The sequence below is a fragment of the Ciconia boyciana genome, unplaced genomic scaffold (assembly GCF_034638445.1).
Source record: "Ciconia boyciana unplaced genomic scaffold, ASM3463844v1 HiC_scaffold_37, whole genome shotgun sequence".
Taxonomy (NCBI): domain Eukaryota; kingdom Metazoa; phylum Chordata; class Aves; order Ciconiiformes; family Ciconiidae; genus Ciconia; species Ciconia boyciana.
In genome coordinates, this window is record NW_027328405.1 from 1,473,871 (window position 1) to 1,489,860 (window position 15,990).

Below are 15,990 nucleotides of genomic sequence, written 5' to 3' on the forward strand. Positions count from 1 at the left end.
CTGCATGCCCACCCCTCAGCCCCTAGCCGGCAAACCCAGCCTCCCTCCCTCCCTGCCGGCGTGCTGCCCGCTCCCTGCCCAGGCTCTGCACGGGGGCAGAGGCCCCTCACAGGATGGCGTGGCCATGGCTGGGAACATCTCCTGCCCCTTGCCAGCCCTGCCCGCAGCTGCCAGACCCGAGAGGACAGGGGCCAGCACCGCACCGCACCACCCAGCCCTGCTGTGGGACGTGGCACCACGACTCACCCGAAAGTGGCAAGGCAGGAGCCGGTGGGCCAGGCGAGGATGAGGGAGGTCCTGTCCTTGCCGCCGCCTTCCTCCTCCTCCTCCTCTTCTTCCTCCCCCGCCGCCTCCTTCCCGCCGCTCAGCACCCACAGCTGGTCCAGGGCCAGGCGGAGCTGTGGGCGCAGGGCGGTGCCGCGTCTGCAGAGAGGAGAGGCAGGCAGGGAGCGGGAGGTGGCCTCCTTGGGGTGCCCCGGGGCAGAGCCCTGTCCCCCCCCTGCCGCTGGGACGGACACTGGTGCGTCCAGCGCCAAGGCCCCGGGCCCTGGGGCTGGTGCCAGGGCCCCCCTGCCCTGCTCCCGGGGCCAGGGATGGGGAAAGGCAGCTGGGGTCTCAGGGCCTTACTGCAACTTGGCCATCACCAGTTCCTCCGGGAGGAGGAGAAGACGCCGCTCGCTCCTCTTGCGGCCCCGGGTCAGCCGCACGTCCGCGCTCAGCACCGGCTCGGCATCGGCGAGAGCCTCCCTGCGGAGCAGAGAGCGGCGGGCATGAGCGATGCTGCCGCTGCGGGGCTGGGCTGCGCACGCGTGTCCCCGAGGCACGGGAGGAGCCCACCTGGAGCCGCAGCAGCAGTTGGCCTGGCCCATCCCGCCCGGGACAGGAGGACCCTCGCCGTGCACCAAGGACACGGCCCAGCCGGCGGCAGCGAGGATGGGAAGCGGGGTGCTGGTGGTGGTGCCGGGGCAGCGCTGCTCGGCCAGACCCTGCCTCCTCCCCGTGCCGCTCCGTGCCAGCACAGCTCCGTCCTGCCGGCACTGGGGGCTGTTGGCTCCAACGGACCAACGTTCCGACCCCAACGGAAACTGGGGGTGGGGTGGGGGGCTGTTCTCTCTGGTGTGTAAGAATCCAGACCAGCATGAAGTACTGGCATAGCCTAGTGAGGCCAGGAGGGTTTTAAGAGGGAGCAAAATCAGTCCCAAAATGTGACCATATGGTGAGTTCTTGTGGCTGTGGGGAACCGGGCATGGCAACTCGTCGCGTTGCCTTGTCCTGTGCTCGGTCCTGCCTTCCGGTGCTCAACAGCAATGGTCCTCGCTCCTCTGCCAGCAGTTTAGTGGGGAAGCAGCGGCCAGGGTTTCCAGTCAGCAACGATGCGGTGTTGCCATCTGCTTAGCAAGGAGGTCCCTAAGCCACCGAGCCTCGGTCAGGAGTGTGTGCGGCTTTCCCCGGATTCCCCAGGCCCCTGCCGGGGACATCCACGGTCAGTCCCACCCTCTGTCCGCAGGTCTCCTGGGCCACTGCCATGAGGATGACAAGGGCATCTTTCCTCTTTCCAACATGGCACGGCTACCTCTTGTTAGGGGACAGGGAGAGAGGATGGACCCTGGGGACAGAGCCCAGAGACGCAGCTTCCCCAGAACTCCAGCTTTATCTTTTGTCCTTAACTCCGGCTTTTCAGTGCCGGCTCAGTGTTTTGTGCTCCCTGCACGGCTCAGGGCATCCCGTGTTTGCTGCACCACATCCCATGAGAGAGCCTCTCTTCTCTGCCCATCCCAGCCAGGCCTCTCGCATCTACAGGACAACAGACTCTCTAGATGCGGCTGTAGTTCATGAGCTCGTTAGGGAAGAAAACAAACAAACACGGCAAACACGGGCTCCATCCCCTTTGCAGGGACTCGTCTCACACGTGAATTCTCTCTTCACCACTTAACCCATGGGGTTTCTAACTCACAAGTTCTCTAACTCACAGCTCCCAACGTGCAACTCCTGCACCTGTGTACTGGTTTTTGCTGGGATAAATTTCCTCACAGTAGCTGGGATGGGGCTGGGTTTTGGGTTTGTGCTGAAAGGAGACACTGAGTTTTGTGCTGTACTCTATGATCCGGATGTTAGTCTCTATGGTCCGGAAGTCCTCCAACAATGGTGGCCGACCTCCGGACCACAGAGACTAATTTTAGGATCCTAGAGGGCTGAGTTCCCTTGTGCCGTCTGTTACCCGGAAGTCAGTCTCTGTGGTTCTGGAGTCCTCCAACAGTGCTGGAGGCTCCTGCTGTGATTTTTTGTTTTTTTTTTAAGTGGTGGATTTCAGTCTGAACCCCTTGTGTCCTGTGTGTCTTTTTGTTTCGTTTGTGGGGTTTTGGGCTGTAGGGTGTTTGTATTCGCTGTTCTGTGTGGTGGCTGTTTCAGTTGTGGGATGGGTTGGGTTTGTGGCAGCGTGTGTTTGGTTTCTGTCATATTCGTTTTCTTGGTTGTGTCCGTTTCTGTTTGTGATTGGTTTGGATGGGGTGGGTGGGGCTGCTGATGTCTGAGGGTGTTTGGGGAGGGGTGTGTGTTGAGAATTTTTGCATGTAATTTGCATAATCGATTGATTTGCATAAGGAGAAGCCAGTGAGTATTCTACCTGGGAGTAATGACTGGTTGCAATAATGTGTGGTGATGATTAGTCTCGTCAGAGATTCCTGCCATTTATGGGCCTAATCCCTGTGTATATATGTGCTATAAGGATTTTTTATTTTTTTTTTAATTATAGAATGCACCTGTAATTTAGTCAAGCACCGTGGATGGAGCAGCAAGAACTCTTTTCTTGTTGTGTCTTCTTGTCAGCGGTTTGCTGGTGCTGTTGCGTTTAAAACCCCGTAGCTTTGGGGAGGACTCTCCCAGCCTTGTCCTGCAGCGAGGAGGCCTTGACAGCGGAGCCGGGCTCTGGTCTCCATCTGCTCCACCGCTCCTGCAGGTGTTGGCATTCGGCCGACGGCGATGTCTTACTGACCGCTTCTCCTTTCTTTGCCCCCAGCCGATGTGAGGGTGACCCAGAAAAGCTTCAGCTTTGCCCGCAGTTCCGTTTGCCCTTTTACTTTGTGTCTGCTGCAGAGGGCAGCGAGGCAGTGAAGGTAAAACACAGCTGTTTGGCTCAGCATCCGTGAGACCCTGTACAGCCCAGGGACACGGAGACTGCGGTAGGCAGGGAGGGCAGGCAGGGGGCTGGTGCATCTGTGTGGTACTTGTCAGGCCCTGGTAGCTATAGGCAGTTGCAGAGGTTTGGGTTGTTTTTCTCTTGGGGTGTGGGAACAGTTTCCGTCTGTGACAGAAACCCAGCGCCCCTCCCTTGCAGTGACAAGCATTCTCCTTCTCATCAGCTCTGCAGTGGTGCTCTCAAACCGGCAGCTGCTTACAGACAGAATGCAGGAGATTCCATGGACGAGGTCATGCGAGAACTGCAGGTAAGAAAGGCTCTACTTACTGCTTCCTCCCAAGTGCTTAGCAGCTCTGCTCTTTTTCCCTCAGGGAAAGCAGAGCCTGTGGCAAAGGGTGAACTTTGCAGGCGTGGAAAGATTGGCCTTATGCTGGTGACAGCATGGGGTTTGTGTGCTGCTGGTGTCTAGGTGGGAAGGGGTGAGGTGGTGACCCTCTGAAGAGCCCACGCTGCCCTAGACCGACTTTGGATGAACCACAGCAGAGTGCAGCTGTTGCTCTTGTGCTTCTCAGCAGTTCCTTGTCCTGCTCCTTCCCCAAGCTTTGACCTGCAGAAGAAGAATGAGAATTTGTCGGATAAAGAGGAGAGCTGCCCTGAAGAGAAGCCCCCATCTGCCTAAGGCCCGGACCCTCAGTCTGTTTTTTCCCTTGCTCTAGATGTCTGGGGCTAGTTAGAGCTGGCCTCCAGAGAGGAAAGTGATTTTTCTCGTGCCCTGAGAGCTCTGGGGACGGGCAGCTGGGCCTCTCCCCTTCTCGTGGGAGACTGTCTGGGCATGACCTTCCTTGGCTCAGCCCTAGCCACGGCACATCCCGTTCAAGGGAAGGGCGAGAGTATCCACGTGGTTGCTGGTTACTGCACGCTTCTTCAAGGCACAGCTTGCCAGGAGAGCTAAGCCACTCTTGGACCTGCAGGGAAGGGTCCTGCCCAGATGCTTTAATGGTACCTACTGGAGAAAACTAACGCTAAAGAATGTTTTTACAAAGCTTTGAGCTTGCATCCTTCCTGCACTTCTGTTACAAGGCAGTCCCGTTACCATACCGTGCAAGTCCAGCTGCCAGCCCCCTCCATTGCTTTCCCAGCCTAGCCTGTGCTGCCTCTCTGTCCACCCCTGTGATCTCTGCTGCAGAGTTTCTTTGGGTTTCCTTCCCCGTTCTGTTACAGAGCAGCCAGATCCAGTAGACCTCTGACCAGGGAGATTTCTCCTTTCAGGTCTGCTAGAGCTGAATGAGGTGGACTCGCACACCCAGGAGGCTTGTCCTGTCCCAGCCTGATGGATGTGGCTGCTGCTGTTCCCATGCGTGTGTTCAAGAGACTTACGCGGCATTCCAAAGAGCCAGCTACACAGACACACCCACAGACTTACACAGTTAATGTCAACGGCAAAACAGGTTGACAGAGGCAGAGCAATGTCTTTACCAGCACCCATGTGTATGTAACCACCACTTACATGAACGAGGTTCATGTATACATGAACGCAGTCCAGTCCTGTTCTGCCTTTCCAGATGGTCAGGACTGGATGTTCACTAGTGAAACACCACCATGTTGGGCTGATCTGAGAGCCACGGCCAACTGTAAAACCCTTCTCCCCTGTTCCGGTAAGGGACAGTGCTAACAATTAAAAAGCCGACACTCTTTTGCAGCTTCTCCATTGTGTTTTTGTTTGTCTCCTTCCCAAGCTCCTTGTGTCCCAAAGACAGATCCTCTTCGTGACCCAGCCCAAGCAGAGAAATGGACTGTGGCACCAAAGGCGCTGGGGTCTGGCGGCGTCTAATGGGTTTGGTGGGACCGTTCGGGTGACGCTGGCGTGCTTGCCCGTGACCTCGGCTCACCGATACTGTGTCTTCCTCAACCACAGCTGTCAGCACCTCGCTGCTGAGGATTGCCTGTCCGCAGCCTGCTGGGAGCAGGAAATCCAGGCTGTTACCCATTTTCTTCCCCCCAGAGAGTCTCTCCGAGTCTGGCCTGAGCCCTGGCTCCAGTACGGAGGACCGGACAGAAGGACGGAACATCATCACGTCCAGAGAGGTGGTGGCAGCAGGAGCCGAGGTACCTAAGGGCTGCCTTTGGGAAGGCCTTTGCTCAGCTGGCAGGGGTCAGGCACGAAGTGTCTCTCTGGGCTCCGAGGTGACTCCTGCCAGCAGCTGTCTGCCTTGTTCAGGACCGTGAGCTTGCATGGAGTTCCTTTGGTTTGCTAGGAGTGTGGGAAAAGCCATTAGAGGAGGAGCGGCTCCTTGTGCCCCTTCGCCCCGGCCCGCTGCGTCCCCCGCCCTGGGCGTGCCCCTGCGCATCACAAGGTGCCATTGTGGCTCCCACAGCCACCCTGGCCACGGCCACCAGCGTCTCCCAGTGCAGCGCTGTGCTGGCGCGGGCAGCGCTGGGGAGAGCCGGGCTCTGACCAGAGCAGCACTGCCCCGGCACAGGGGCATCGCTTCCCAGCCTCGGAAGGCCTTGCGGGGCCTTGCCCTTCCCCTTGCTGAGCGCTTCCACAGCACGACGGTTTGCCTGGCTGGGGCGGGATGGGCCAGCTGAGCTGCTGCTTCTCCCGGTGCGTGCCCGCTCCGTCTCTGTGGCCCCCAGGCACGGACGGTTCCAACGGAGCCACGTGTCTCACGCCCGCAACTGTGTCCTTCACAGGGACGGCTCTGGTGGCAGCCAGCTGGGTGCCCTCGTGTCCCGACGGCATCCCGAGCTGCTACGCAGCCAGCGTGTGGAGGTGACCCGGCGTGGGAGGACAAGGAGAAGAGACCTCCTGCTTTTCCAGGACTGCCTTGCTATTGCCAAGTTCAGGTAAGAAGAGAAGATGGCAGTGCGCTTTCTTCCCAACTCCTGCCTGCGATACCAGCCCTCAGGAGACATCTTGCAGAGCCCTCCCAGGCTTGCCTTCGGTGCAGTGTCCAAGAAAGTCCCAGGGACGCTTCCTCAGTAGGGCCAGGCGGTCAGAAAGCAGGGCTATAAGAGTCAGGATGTCTCCCCGGCAGGGATGGTGCCGATATGTGTGACCTGCGACTCTGGGCCGCCCTTCCCAGGGCTCGCTCTGGGTTCAATGGCTCTCCCAGGGAGGATTGCCGTAGTTGCCCCCAGAAGGCAACCTCACCATCAGGCCCTGCTTTTCCTGGTTGCAGGTGTGGCAGCAGCTTCTGGCTGGAGCACAGGGTGCGTCTCAGCGAGCTGTGGGTGCTGTGCAGCGAGAAGGCAGCGTGCAGGAGTGCACAAGAAGATGCAGCGTTGGGCCTGGACTGCAGCAGTACCCTCATCCTTGTCTGGCCCACCGGCCTCTGCGTGGTCACTTTTGGGTGAGTGGCGGTGACGTGTCCCACAGGCGTTGGGCTGTCTGGCCCAGTGCTCGCCTTCGGACCCCAGCTGGCTCCTCAGGCTCTCCTCAGGGGGTGGGGAGGGAAAGCAGAGGCACCGCTCTGTTTTTGCAGAGGGACCAGGTTGTTTTCTGAGCTGACCCTCTCCCCTCTGGAGACGGCCCGTGCACCAGGTGTGTGCGGGGGGTGTGTGTAGACAGTCGATCCCATTTGGTGCCAGGAAACCCCAGGCGCAGTTCTGGCAGAGCTGGGCTGTCGCTCCCCGCTCCAGAGAAGCCCCGTGTCTGCAACAGTGCCCCTCAGCCCAGGGCCATCCCAAAGGCTGTAGAGCTGCAGGATCGAAAGGGACTCCTGGAGAGAAGAGGCTCGGTGACGAGCAGACCTTTCTTGGTTTTGACTTGCTCCATTTAGGACGAGAGGAAATGGCCTCAGGTTGCATCAGGAGAGGTTTAGATTGGATATTAGAAAAAAATTCCTTAATGAAAGGGTGGCCAAGCATTGGAACAGGCTGCCCAGAGAGGTGGTGGCCTCACCATCCCTGGAGGAGTTCAAAAAATGTGTAGACGTGGCACTTTGGGACATGGTTTAGTAGGCATGGAGGTGTTGGGTTGACGGTGGGACGAGATGATCTTAGAGGTCTTTTCCAAGCTAAATGATTCTATGATTCTATGATTCTTCATCTGTCCAAAGAGAGCAGAAAGACTTGCTTTTTCCTACTCCCCTGGTCGGCCCCTGTCAGTCCCTGAACTCCTGGGCACAGTGGGAGCCTCTTTTGGGGAAGGCCCAAGAACAAGGGGAAAGTGGCTTTTGGACAGGTCTTCCTGGTGTCAGAGTGGCATGAGGTCCTGGGACTTGCCTCCAGCCCCCCTTCCCGGATGATCGGGGGAGGACAGCCCTGCTGTCCGTGTACTCCAGCTGCTGGGACTGCAGCACAGCTGCAGGCAGGCGCTGGCAGGGGAAAGGGGCCCTCGGGGAGTGGGGGGAGCAGAGGCATCAGCCTCATGTCTTCTGCTTCTGCTAGAAAAACGCTTCACACCTTGAGAAGCAAACCTGGTCCCAGAGGTCTGGGTTTTCCTGCTGGGGAAAACAGCATAACACCTAGGTTGTGGCAGCAGGGTGTGATACTGGTTCTCCTTTCTTCTGCAGCTCCCGGGAGATGAAAGAGCTCTGGCTGGACGCCATCCTCAGGTAAGCCCCGTTGGAGTAGCAAACCTGGCGTCAATGTGGCAGTCGGTGGGGTGCTCCGGCTGCAGCTGAAAGGCAGCTCGAGAGTTGGGGGAGAGGTGCAGGCACTGCCGGGGCAGCTGCAGGGCAGCGCTGGCCGAGTTGCTCAGCCTTGCATGGGTAAAGTAATGCCAAGCCAATCCGGCTGTCGTCACTTGCGCCTTTTGTGCCTGCACTTCTTCTTTGGTTGTTTTGATGTAAATGGCGCTGGACAGGCTAGCAGGGGAGAGAGCAAAGCCGGGTTCAGTGGTACAGGCTCTTCCTTTGTCCATTCCCTGTGCACAGGCAAAGGAAAGGAGCCCAGGAAACGCGAGTGACCACGTTGCCCTCGATTAATTTCCTCGTGAAGGTCTTGGGCCTCTGTAGATCTGTAAGTGTCTCTGTTGCTCCAGCTGGGTCAAGAGAGTGACTCTGCTTTCTAGCAGAGACCATCAGAGGAGTTTCTCCCACTTGGCCTTTGTTCTCTTGTCTAGCCGGTGACGTTAACTGCCAAGACCATCGAGACTTTGGTTCGGTGCCAGGCAAAAGTAAGCAGCTGCTACATTTCTCCACCTTGGCATTGTGTATGGGTGGGAGAGGCCTTAGGAGAGTGGGGTCAGCTTTTCTGGGATGGGAAGCCATCCAAACATGGGCCTCTTTCTCCCTGGAGGAGTTTGGGCAATAATCGCCAGTGCCGGGGCGGAGAGCACGGAGGGGTATCCTGTGTCCCCTGTGCTCCACTCAGATGACTGGTGCCCGGCTATGGCTTTTCTGGACCACACAGCAGCCGAGGAGGGTGCTGGGGCAGTGCCCCGTGGGGCAGGTCCCAAGCGCTGGGTGCAGCACGAGCCTTTGGAGCGAACACCCCTGTGGGGCACAGAGCCTGCGACTCCCTCCTCAGGGGCAGGGCCCCGAACTGCGAGTCTGAAATACTGGGTGGGGGGTTAGAGGCGAGCGTCTTCATTTATCTGTGGGGAGAAGGACTACCACTTACATACGGCAAGTAATCTGGGATGGATTTTTTTTTCCTCCCGCCCGCCAGAGGACCCCACATTGGCGTCCTCGGACTCAAAGGCACAGAGAAGTCCACAGAAGAGCCCTGGCCAAGCAGCAAGCACAGAAGCAGCTGGAGCCAAAAGCGCCTGAGCCTGAGGACGGCAGAGAGCGTGCTGATGTGCAGACAGGTAGGATGCTGTGAAGGTTTTAATTTGATGTCCCAACTCAAAGCCCGTGGATCCAGATGCACCTCGAACAGGCAATTCATGGTGCAGGCGGGAGCGTCCCCGCGGGCTGGGGTTCCCTGAGCGTTGCCCTCAGAACATCCTGGAACTCATCGCCTTGAACATTAACAAACAGGGCGAATTAGGGTGGCCTTTTCCAGCGGTTAGTTGACCTTTCTTCAGGTTTCAGTGCACATCCTGGCACAGAAGCCAGGGCTTCTTTCTTTGGTCTTCCCAGATGCTCCTCAGACGTGGCCTGAGGTTTGTGAACAGTGCTGCTGCTGGGGCCCCGCTGAGCCTGCTGCTCTGCTGCCCAGCTGCACAGAGGCTTGTCTCCATTGGCATAGCGTTTCACCCAGAACGAGGTGGTCTGCTGTGGAAGTTTTGGCCTCTTACCGCCTGACTAATGCAGATTGTCTTGTGTTCTCTATAGTCCTTCTTGTCTGAGCAAGGTCTCAGCTCTCCCAAAGGAGACAGGTACCATTCAGACCAAGTGCCCGCATTTCAGATGTGCTGTTACCTCCAGGGCTCTCTGGCAGGGTGGGAAGAGAGCGGGCATGCTCTTCACGGTGAGACCCAGTGGTCTGGCCTGCGCCGTCTGACAGCTGCTGAGTGACACCTGCTGCCAGCAGTCCTTCCCAAGGAGGGCAGCAGGGGTGGCAGAGCGCATGGCATCGGAGGGCCGACAGATCAAAACAATGTCCCTCTGCAGTTGGGGTGTAGGTTTTTGCCGTTTGATGTCACAGGAGTCATTTTGCTGCACAGTCTTGGCACATAGTTTGTCCTCCTGAATCATGAGGCAGAGTCACGACTTTTAAAGCTCGCCCGACCCCAACACGTGTCATTCCTTCTGCCTTTGCTTTCCAGAGCTGCGTTCAGATGAGCCTGGGGACCGGGCTGGTGTAAAGGCAGAGCTGGTAGGTCAGGCAGACGTGCCTCTTGAGCGACCACCCTCTTTGCTCTCCAGCCTGGCAGAAGGAGGAGGAGCCGTGGCCAGGCAAGCCGAAGAAGGAGAGGTATGAGGCAAAGCCGGGCTCACAAACCCTGTAGCAAAACAACCCCTATCTGCAGTCAGTTTCTGAGGCAGAACCGAGGCAGAAGACTGCTTTCTTTGAAGCAGTCATGCTCTGGTGACTCTGCCTCATTAGGCATCTGATCAAGAGGACAAGCCTGAGAGCAATTTTCTTCTGTACCTTGTACAGTTGTCAGTCACGCAGTTAGCTTAGCCATGTGCATGACGATAACGCCCTAAGTGAATACTCGCAAGGCTCTGAAATACAAAAAAGCATGCTCCTGCCTTATAGCCTAAGTAGTAGCACACATGCACCCATGATTTCCAAGGAGTCAGTGGACGATATGAGTAATTCCCAACCAGCAGTCATCAGAAAAGGCAAGCCTTTCTTACTCATTCCTACTCAACCTTATACATTTGGTTTTTCAATCTTGCCTCATAAGGATATAACAGGATATCCTGTTTGTTCTAACAAAGAGGGTAGAAAATACGAATGCTGGGAAGTGCAGAACATCCTGGACCACCTTCCGCTTGCCCCAAGGCTGTCTGTCATCTTTATCTGCAATCCCAATAAAGCCACACGTCTGGAGATCAGGGCATGCTAAGGCAGCAGGAAAGGCTTAGGTTGGCCAGTCACAAGACACTTGCTTTTCAGCCTTACCAAAAAGAAAACGGGTACGTTGAGGAAGACGTTCCCCTCTAGCCCGTGGGGGTGTTGCTACTGCACAGGTTGAGTGTGAGGCTGCTTTCCAGCACTTTCTCCTAGGAATGTTTTTTGCAGCAATAGAGGCTGGAGGGACCAGGTGCTGCACATACTGATGTCCTCCATCGTTACGTTGTTTGCCGAGTCATTCTTCCAGATCAGAGAGGTAACAGCTAAAGCCTGAATGTTTTACAGTCAGCATTGCCTTGGCAGGAACCTTGTGAACGCCAGCAGACGCAACCGCCGCAGGCACAGGAGGAGACCTCCGAGAAGGCGGCAGCTTGGGCGTTTGCTCAGCGGGTCTTGGCTGAGCTTGTTGACTCGCTCTTGAACAGCCTTTGCGAGAGCGACTGTTCTCACGACCCCATTGAGAGAGGTTTGTACTCTTTTTCTTTTTCTTTTCATATGTGAATGTAGCAATGTAACAGGCAGAACAGCCAAAAACCAGACTTGACAGCCCTGTTCCCTAGCATTACGTGCTGAAAGGAACCTTTGTTTATCCCTTTCCAATTGTAGCTAGGCAGGTTGCTGCTTTTGGACCAATGTCATTTGGAAAATGAACGTTTCTGCTCATCAGTAGTTGTTTGGTTTGTTTTTTGTTTCCCGAGAAGAGCTGCTTCTGCATTCCCATGAATTCAGCAGCTGGCTAGCAGAAGCAGACCATGGAACGGGAGATTTCTATCATAATACCTGTATTTTGGCAGGCCAGACCTGCAAAATGGTCTTTCTGCACCTTTGTTAAGGGTTACCAGAGCAAGGGAGAAAGGAGTTGACATGAGAAACTCCAAGTTACTGGTGTTGAACTCAGGAAGCATTTTTGAGGTTGAAGGGGCTCTGGCCCAGCTCCATAAAGGGGGGAACCTCAGCAAATAGGCAGGACTTACAGACGGCTACCGTCTCCTGAGAGATTTCATCTGGCTCTTCCAAAGGGAGTGTCTTTTACGGAGGGTGGTCATCCTTTCATGTTTGTAGGAAAATGAAAATTACTCCCAAGGTGCTGCTCTTCCTCCTTAACACAAAACCACTTTTTTTTGCTTTCTTCTTGTGAAGCTATTGAGACCGACTTCCTTCCATGGCTGATGGCAGAAGTGGAGAAAACATTGGAGGAGAAGGCTCTGGGGAGGGCAGAGCTTGGCTGCAAGTCCCCAGACCCTGAAATATAAGCTCTTCTGTGCGATATTCTTGGTTGTTGGTTGTTTTTTTTTTTCCACTGAGTCACAACAAATCTAATGTTGCAGGGTAGAATTTCATTGTACCTTAAAAGGAAGGCCATTTGGAAATACCATGCCATCTCAGAGGTAAACCATACATTATCTGGGCACTTGTGAACCTAGCCGTAGAGTCCATTCCCCACTAGTGGCCCACACCCACGTAGCCACACAGCATCGCTTCCCTCTGCTCCCTTTCCTTGGATCTTCTAAGCCAAATTCTCGTCAGGCTGACAGAGGACAGGAGCTTTCCTCCTCCCAGCCATCGCGAGCACAGAGCAGCACAGAGTTTGTGCGTGAGGCTTTAGACCCCAAAGGTGACGCTGTCGGGCCCAACCCGAGGCTTTGGGGCTTTAAAATGCTGCTTTGGGGCTTTAAAATGCTGCTTTGGGTCCTTCCAGGAGGAGGGGGGAGAGTGGGGGGGACACGCACCCCAAATTCAGCCCCTGATCCCCCATCTCTAAACGCAGAGGGGGCAGGTGTACAACCTGCGGCTGGACGTGGCCCACTTGGCCCCGCACCCCATCGGCCTACGCCAGCCCATTCGTGCCATGGTCGCCGGCCGCGGGGCTGTTGCCTTCCTCACCGGAATGTCCCCCCCAAATCCCCTAAATTCCCCCCAAAACACACCCTTTCACATGACCTGCAATCTCCTGCAGAGATGGGGAACGTCCCCTGCCCGCCCCGTGCCCATCCCCCTGCCGCTGCCCATCAAGGTAGATGGGGTGTCCCTAGGGAGGTCCCCACCGCCCTTGGGGGGTTTCCCCAGCGATGTCATACTGATGTCCTCCTGTGTCCTCCATACTGATGTCCTCACTGTCACCCTGTCCCCAGGGTGGTGGCCTGCTCCGTGGGGTACAACCACCTGGGGCTGGACCGCATGGAGGTCACACAGGTGACAGGCCACCCCCTGCCTGTCCCTGTCCCTGTCCCTGTCCCCGTCACTGTCCTGTCGCTGTCCCCACAGGTGTCCTGTCCCCACCTCTGACCTCATCCCTCACCCCAGTGTCATCCCTGTAGGTGCCCCCTTGTCCCCATCACTCTCCTGTCCCCACCACTGTCCCCATCCCTGTTCCCGTCACTGTCCCCATCCTTGTCCCTGCCCCTGCAGGTGCCTTGTCCCCACCCTTGTCCCTGTGACTGTCTCTAAAGGTGTCCTGTCCCTGTCCCTGTCCCTGTCCCTGTCCCTGTCCCCACAGGGGCCTTGTCCCTGTCCCTGTCCATTTGTTTTTCTCCTGGGGTGTGGGAACAGTTTCTGTCTGTGACAGAAACCCAGCGCCCCTCCCTTGCAGTGACAAGCATTCTCCTTCTCATCAGCTCTGCAGTGGTGCTCTCAAACCGGCAGCTGCTTACAGACAGAATGCAGGAGATTCCATGGACGAGGTCATGCGAGAACTGCAGGTAATGAAGGCTATTATTATTATTATTATTATTATTATTATTATTATCATTTCATTTCATTTTTTCATTTCATGTCATTTTCATTTCAGTCTTTCATTTCAGTCTTTCATATATCATTTCATTTCATTCTTTCTTTTCATTTGATTTGATTTAATTCTTTCATTTCACTTATATTTTTCATTTCATTTCATTTCCTTCTTTCATTTCATTTCCTTTCATTTCATTTCATTTCACTTCACTCTTATTTCATTTCAGTTCACTCTTATTTCATTGCATTTCACTTCACTGTTTCAATTCATTCTATCATTTCATTTCATTCTTTCATTTAGTTTCATTAGTTTCATTTTGTTAATTTCCTTTCTTTCATTATATTTCAATCATTTCATTCTATTATTTCATTTCATTTCATTCATTTAATTTAATTTTATTTATTTTCATTTCAAATCTTAATTTCCTTTCATTCTTTCATTATATTCGTTCAATTTATTCTTTCATTTAATTTCATTTATTTCATATATTTCATTTCATTTCATTGCATTTCATGCTTTCATTTTGTTTGTTCATTTCATTTCATTCCTTTTATTTCATTTAATTTTCTTTCATTTTATTTCATTTTTTCACTTCATTCTTTCAATTCAATCGTTCATTTAAAATCATTCTTTAATTTCATTTCATTTCATTTCATTTCATTTCATTTCATTTCATTTCATTTCATTCTTTATTTCAGTTCATTTCATTTAATTATGTCAATTCATTTGATTATATTTCACTCTTACATTTCATTTTGTTCATTTCATTTCATTTCTTTCATTATTTCATTTCTCATTGCATGTCATTCTTTCTTTAGATTTCATTTGATTTCTTTCTTGCATTTCATTTCACTCATTTCATTCTTTCACTTGATACTTTCATTAAATTGTTTCATGTCATTAGTGCATTTAATTTCATCCTTTCCTTTCCTTTCCTTTCCTTTCCTTTCCTTTCCTTTCCTTTCCTTTCCTTTCCTTTCCTTTCCTTTCCTTTCCTTTCCTTTCCTTTCCTTTCCTTTCCTTTCCTTTCCTTTCCTTTCCTTTCCTTTCCTTTCCTTTCCTTTCCTTTCCTTTCCTTTCCTTTCCTTTCCTTTCCTCCCCTTTCCTTTCCTCCCCTTTCCTTTCCTCCCCTTTCCTTTCCTCCCCTTTCCTCCCCTTTCCTTTCCTTTCCTTTCCTCCCCTTCCCTTTCCTTCCCTCCCCTTCCCTTCCCTTCCCTCCCCTTCGCTTCCCTTCCCTTCCTTCCCTTCCCTTCCCTTCCTTCCCTTCCTTCCCTTCCCTTCCCTTCCCTTCCCTTCCCTTCCCTTCCCTTCCCTTCCCTTCCCTTCCCTTCCCTTCCCTTCCCTTTTCCCTTCCCTTTTCCCTTCCCTTTTCCCTTCCCTTTTCCCTTCCCTTTTCCCTTTCCTTTCCTACCCTTTCCTCTCCTACCCTTTCCTCTCCTGCCCTTGCCCTTGCCCTTGCCCTTTCCTTCTCGCATTTCATTTCATTTCATTTCATTTTCATTTCATTACATGACATGAAATAATGAAATAATGAAAGACTGAAATGAAACTATGAAATGAAATTAAGTAATACTATGAAACACTGAAATGAACTGAACTGAAATGACCTGAAATGAAAGAATGAAATTATATGAATGAAATTATATGAAAGAATGAAATGAAATGAAATTAAATGTAACAAAAGAATGATATGAACTAAACAAAGGAAATGAAATGAAATGATGACATGAAATGAAATAATATGAAATCATGTTACGAAAGTGACATTCAATGAACGAATGAAATGACATGAAAGGAAAGGAAAGAAATGAAAGTATGAAATGAAAGGAATGAAATGAAATGAAATGAAATGAAATGACAAATACATGGATTTAAATGAAAGAATGAAATGAAATAATAAAAAGAAATGAACAAATGAAACATAAGAAATGAAATGAAGGAATGAAATGAAAGATGAAACAATGAATTAGTTGAATGGATTACATGAAACAATGAATATTTAATTCATTTCATTATTTCATTTCAATTAATTTCTTTGATTTCATTTCATTCTCTTTTCATGTGCTTTCATTCTTTCACTTCATTTAATGCATTTCATTTCATTCTTTCATCCTTTCGTTTCGTAATTTCATTTCTTTGCTTTTTATTCTTTCCTTTATTCTTTCATTGTTTCATTCTTTCATTTCATTTTAGCATTTCACTTCATTATTTCATTTTTTCACTTCATTTGTTCATTTAATTTCATTTCATGTCATTTTATTTCATTCTTTCATTTTCTTTATTTTAATTTACTTCCATTTACTTTCATTACATTTCATTCTTTCATTTTCTTTAATTTACTTACATTTCCTTTCATGTAATTCTTTCATCTCATTCTTCCATTTCCTTGTTTAATTAAATTTCATTATTTTATTTCGTTTCTTTCATTTCAGTCTTTTTTCATAATTGCATTTCATTCTTTCTTTTCATTTCATTTTTCACTTCATTTCATTTCATTATTTAATTTAATGTCATTCTTTCATTCCATTTCATTCTTTCATTCTTTTGTTCTTCATGATTTCATTTCATTTCTTTCATTCAATACATTCCTTTCTTTCATTTCTTTCATTATTTCAATTCAATATTGCATTTCATTATTGCATTTCATTCTTTCTTTTCATTTCATGTGTTTTCATTCTTTCACTTGATTTAATTCATTTTATTTCAT